Raw genomic sequence first — 5395 nt, 5'->3', positions numbered from 1 at the left:
GATATCGAGGTGTGTTCCGTGTCGTCCTCGGGCGATTCAGATGCGAAAGCGCCGAAGACGCGGGCGTGACCCGTCGTCTGGCGGCTTTGCAGTCTCGGCTCCGTTGCTAGTTCCGGCCGGTCCACCGACAGTGCAGCGGGCTTGGGCAACCCGCACGGCGCGACCGAGTCGATGCAACGAAAAAGAGCGAGCATGAACGTGCTTCTTGCCGCACGGCTCCCACTCGTCTTTCGGGAAGGTTGTGCCGTAGCGAGCTCGAACGCCGTCATCTCGGAGTGCAAAATAAGCGTGTTGGGGCGCCTGAAGGTGGCCTCCGCCGCACACAGACTGCGTCCGGCCCGCCGAGGGCGAGGACGGACGCGCAGTCGAACGATTACCTGGTTGATCCTGCCAGTAATCATATGCTTGTCTCAAAGATTAAGCCATGCATGTCTAAGTACATGCCGAAATAAGGCGAAACCGCGAATGGCTCATTAAATCAGTTATGGTTCCTTAGATCGTTTCTTCCTACTTGGATAACTGTGGCAATTCTAGAGCTAATACATGCAGTGAGCCTGGAGCCCTTTGGGTAACGGGTGCTTTTATTAGACCAAGATCGATCGGGTTTCGGCCCGTATTGTGTGGTGACTCTGGATAACTTTGTGCTGATCGCATGGCCACGAGCCGGCGACGTTTCTTTCAAGTGTCTGCCTTATCAACTTTCGATGGTAGGTTACTTGCTTACCATGGTTGTTACGGGTAACGGAGAATCAGGGTTCGATTCCGGAGAGGGAGCCTGAGAAACGGCTACCACATCCAAGGAAGGCAGCAGGCGCGCAAATTACCCACTCCCGGCACGGGGAGGTAGTGACGAAAAATAACAATACGGGACTCTTTTGAGGCCCCGTAATTGAAATGAGTACACTCTAAATCCTTTAACGAGGATCAATTGGAGGGCAAGTCTGGTGCCAGCAGCCGCGGTAATTCCAGCTCCAATAGCGTATACTAAAGCTGCTGCGGTTAAAAAGCTCGTAGTTGGATCTCAGTTCCAGACGAGTAGTGCATCTACCCGATGCGACGGCTCGGACTGAACATCATGCCGGTTCTTTCTTGGTGCACTTCATTGTGTGCCTCGAGATGGCCGGTGCTTTTACTTTGAAAAAATTAGAGTGCTCAACGCAGGCGAGTCGCCTGAATAAACTTGCATGGAATAATAGAACAAGACCTCGTTTCTGTTCTGTTGGTTTTTGGAATACGAGGTAATGATTAAGAGGGACGGACGGGGGCATTCGTATTGCGGCGCTAGAGGTGAAATTCTTGGACCGTCGCAAGACGAACTACTGCGAAAGCATTTGCCAAGAATGTTTTCATTGATCAAGAACGAAAGTCAGAGGTTCGAAGGCGATCAGATACCGCCCTAGTTCTGACCATAAACGATGCCAACCAGCGATCCGCCTGAGTTACTCAAATGACTCGGCGGGCAGCTTCCGGGAAACCAAAGTATTTGGGTTCCGGGGGAAGTATGGTTGCAAAGCTGAAACTTAAAGGAATTGACGGAAGGGCACCACCAGGAGTGGAGCCTGCGGCTTAATTTGACTCAACACGGGAAAACTTACCCGGCCCGGACACTGGGAGGATTGACAGATTGAGAGCTCTTTCTTGATTCGGTGGATGGTGGTGCATGGCCGTTCTTAGTTGGTGGAGCGATTTGTCTGGTTAATTCCGATAACGAACGAGACTCTAGCCTATTAAATAGGTGCGGGGTTCCCAGCACCTTACAACCTTCTTAGAGGGACAAGCGGCTCCTAGCCGCACGAAACAGAGCAATAACAGGTCTGTGATGCCCTTAGATGTCCGGGGCCGCACGCGCGCTACACTGAAGGAAGCAGCGTGTCTTTATCCCTGTCTGAAAAGACTGGGTAACCCGTGGAACTTCTTTCGTGATTGGGATAGGGGCTTGCAATTGTTCCCCTTGAACGAGGAATTCCCAGTAAGCGCGAGTCATAAGCTCGCGTTGATTACGTCCCTGCCCTTTGTACACACCGCCCGTCGCTACTACCGATTGAATGATTTAGTGAGGTCTTCGGACCGATGTCCGGCGCGGCCTTTCGGTTGCGCCGGTCTGTTGGAAAGATGACCAAACTTGATCATTTAGAGGAAGTAAAAGTCGTAACAAGGTTTCCGTAGGTGAACCTGCGGAAGGATCATTAACGGATTGTGAAGGGTGAGCGCCTCAGCTGCGTCTGCGCCCGACACTTTCTGCCGCTGACCCCGTTTGGACGCGGGGTCGGCTTTTCCCCACGGGGCTGCCTGAATGTGGAGCGGCACCCCGTGACAAATTGTTGCGCCCAGCGGACGCCAACACCGCGACCTTGGACGGTCGGCCAGGTGGCGGACGCGGGTACAAACGGCGCAACGCACTCATAGGTCGGCTTTCGACCCGCCACTGCACCGTGGCTCGAAGCGCTCGAAATGCGCGACCCGACCGCTGCGGGACCGCCTAGTACTGTAAACAGGAGCGGCGGAGCGCGAACGGCGAGTCGTGGTTACGTCGGTAGAAGGCGAGGCTGCGCGTTCCCGAAACGCCAGCCGAGTGCCCTCCCGACCGTTCGAGCGTGCAAGAACGAGACCCGACAATCGCGCGGCGACTGCCAAGTACGAGAGGAACGGCACAAGCGTCGGCGGTCGGTCAAGGAACTGGCGATGTGACGGGTCCGCTGTGCACCAGTGCATACCGTCCCGCCGTCCGCGGCAAGCGCCTCCGCGTCCTCGGGTGACGGAGGCTGCCGGTCGGTTCTTGCAGGCGAGGGATCTCGCTGGCACCGGTTCGCGTTGACGCGCGGCCGGTCATGGCACGGCGATGCGACGGCCGAGGTGCGCAGTACTCGATGGAGGAACCGCACGCTCCGATGACCGTCCCGCCCTCCGCGGCGTATGCGTACCGACCGTAATGGTTGCAGCAGCGCCGGCCGGCTTTTGAATTCGCCACACGAAACACGGTGCGAGATCGCGGTTAGGGGAGCGTCGACGTTGCCAGGCGTTTTGCTTGCTGCCGAGGGAAAGGCGGCACGGCCACGTCGCGCTCGTCGCGATTAGCGGGTCTGCGCGCTTTGGGAAGGTGCCGCAACGACTTGCCGAAAGAGGAAGCACGGAAGAACGAGGGACTTGGACGTCCCGACAATTGAACGCACTTGCGGCCAGGCCCTTGCTGGCTTCGTTCTTCCGCCTCGAGTAGGCTCGTACGCGGCTCCGGCGCCGAAAGTGGTCCTTGGCACCGACTTCGGTGGACGTGGGAAGTGCCGCGCAAGTACGGCGCGCCTGGCTCCACCTGTTGGCTAAAGTAGGCAGCCGGATCGGCATTTTGGTGTGCGGTGGCAAACCGTGGATGCGAAAAAAGCTTGTGCGATTTCGTGGAACAAAAAGCGGGGGTCCCCCTTTTTATGCGGAGGAGACCGACCCGCCCGCCGTGGTGAACCGCGACGCCACGGTAAAAACGGGAGAGGCTTGTCGATGGGACCGTGCATCCCGCGCTCCACGGAGGCCGGGAGGCGGCCGCCCGAGGAAATGTGTAGCCGTCGAGGCCCGCATCTGCGTGCACTCTTATCCAAATGGGTGTACCGCAGGCATTTTCTGGTTAGGCGGGCCAATGAGAGCGAGCACACAACGATACCTACGGGTCCGGCTTGGAGAACCGGCTTCGACGCCTCCCGAGTATTTATAGAGGGGTGGACCACGAAAGCACTCGCAAGTAGCGGAAGCGAAACGCCGTCCGAAACACACCGTTTGCTCGATTTGCGGCAGCCGAAAAAGGCGCGGCAGAGTTTTGGAGTCCAAGCGTGCGCTGAAAAGCGCCCTTCTTGGCCACTGTTTGGCCGAGTGCCAGAAACGTTTGGTTTTGACTGTACGGAATTGAACAAACACTTTTTCACGACTCTAAGCGGTGGATCACTCGGTTCTCGGGTCGATGAAGAACGCAGCCAGCTGCGAGACTTGGTGTGAATTGCAGGACACACTGAGCACTGATTCTTTGAACGCACATTGCGGCCTTGGGTCTTCCCTTGGCTTCGTCTGTCTGAGGGTCGGATCACATATCAAGAGAGCCTTCGGCGCACAAGGGAACGTGAGCCGTCGACTCGTTTTGACCGCGTCGGCAACACGGACAGCACGCTGAACACCTCACAGCGAGCGCCAACAGCGGCCACTCAAGGGCGAGACGGTGGCGACCGTCGTGCCAGAGCCCAACCGAAACGGGGGCGACCGACTGCATTGAGGATGTGGCACCTCGTTGAGACCGCCGCAGGACTTCGAGTCGGAAGGAAGCCTGCAGGGAAAGTGCGGTCGAGGTTGCGTACTCCTCTCTGCGACCGGGCGCGCAAGAGCTGCGAGAGCCACGGACGCGCAACTTTAACGCACGGTAAACACGAGGAGCGAAAGCCGGCCAGCAAAGCTTCTCCAGCCGTGCGCAAAGTGCGCGAGATCGCAGCCTTGCGTTGCGCTTGTTGCCCTCGAAGTAAGCAGGGTGTCCCGTAGACCGGGCGCTCGAACACGCTGCGGGCCGTGCCTCCTCCAGGCTTTGCCGCGCGAACAGGGAACGTTCGCGCGCAAAGCGCAGGGAGGTGAGGAGGCTGCGCCCGACGTTTGCGGTTCGCTGCGTACGCGGTTGATGCGGAGAGCACGGCGCGACGACTTGCCGCGAAGCGGAAAAAGTCTCCCGCACGAGTTGGCGAAACGTTGGCGAAGCTTAAGGCGTTCTCGTCGTAGTCCGCCGTCGGTCTAAGTGCTTCGCAGTTCCCGTCCCGTTCAAAAAACTGGGCCACTCCAGTTGGGGCGGGGGCGACGCTACACGAGACGATGCCTCTCGCCAGGCTGCGTGGCTGCCCTTGCGGCGGCGGCGACTGGCCTCGGCGGTGTTTGGGCTTTCGACACGGTCGTTTATCACGCAACTGCTCGGACGACGCACGCGCGCAGCGGAATGCCGCTTGCCAGCCTTGTGAAGATGTGACCCTGTACAGGGTTGCGGGCGCACTTGGTAGGGCGTCGTACTCGGTTCGCGATGGGTTTACGAACGTGTCCCGTCACTTCCACGTCACACCGGTTGTGCGCCGCACGCGTGCAGCGGGGAAGCCGATTGCCAGCCTTGTGAAGAAGTGGCCCTGTACAGGGTTGCGGGCGCACTTGGTAGGGCGAGCGCACGCGGTCGTGCAGGAAGTTGATGGAAGCGAATGTATCCGCTGTCGACCTCAGATCAGGCGAGACAACCCGCTGAATTTAAGCATATCACTAAGCGGAGGAAAAGAAACCAACAGGGATTCCCCGAGTAGCTGCGAGCGAAACGGGACCGAGCCCAGCACCGAATCCCCCGTCCTTGCAGGCGGTCGGGAAATGTGGTGTATGGGAGGCGACGTTCTCGGGTGTT

The 5395-nt window shown here is 58.4% G+C and overlaps 2 non-coding genes across 2 annotated transcripts; both read left to right on the top strand.

Moving 5' to 3' along the window:
• Nucleotides 1-374: 374 nt before the first annotated feature.
• On the top strand, nucleotides 375-2189 carry LOC142794821 (small subunit ribosomal RNA). Its single transcript, XR_012892644.1, has one exon. It is a non-coding gene; the product is annotated as a small subunit ribosomal RNA (ribosomal RNA).
• A 1719-nt stretch (nucleotides 2190-3908) lies between these two features.
• Nucleotides 3909-4061, top strand: LOC142794815 (5.8S ribosomal RNA). Its single transcript, XR_012892639.1, has one exon. It is a non-coding gene; the product is annotated as a 5.8S ribosomal RNA (ribosomal RNA).
• The last annotated feature ends 1334 nt before the right edge of the window (nucleotides 4062-5395 follow it).

The sequence above is a fragment of the Rhipicephalus microplus genome, unplaced genomic scaffold, assembly GCF_043290135.1.
Source record: "Rhipicephalus microplus isolate Deutch F79 unplaced genomic scaffold, USDA_Rmic scaffold_508, whole genome shotgun sequence".
In the NCBI taxonomy this organism is placed as follows: Eukaryota; Metazoa; Arthropoda; class Arachnida; order Ixodida; family Ixodidae; genus Rhipicephalus; species Rhipicephalus microplus.
The sequence above is the reverse complement of the archived record's forward strand: the minus strand, read 5'-3'. Positions and strand labels throughout refer to the sequence as shown.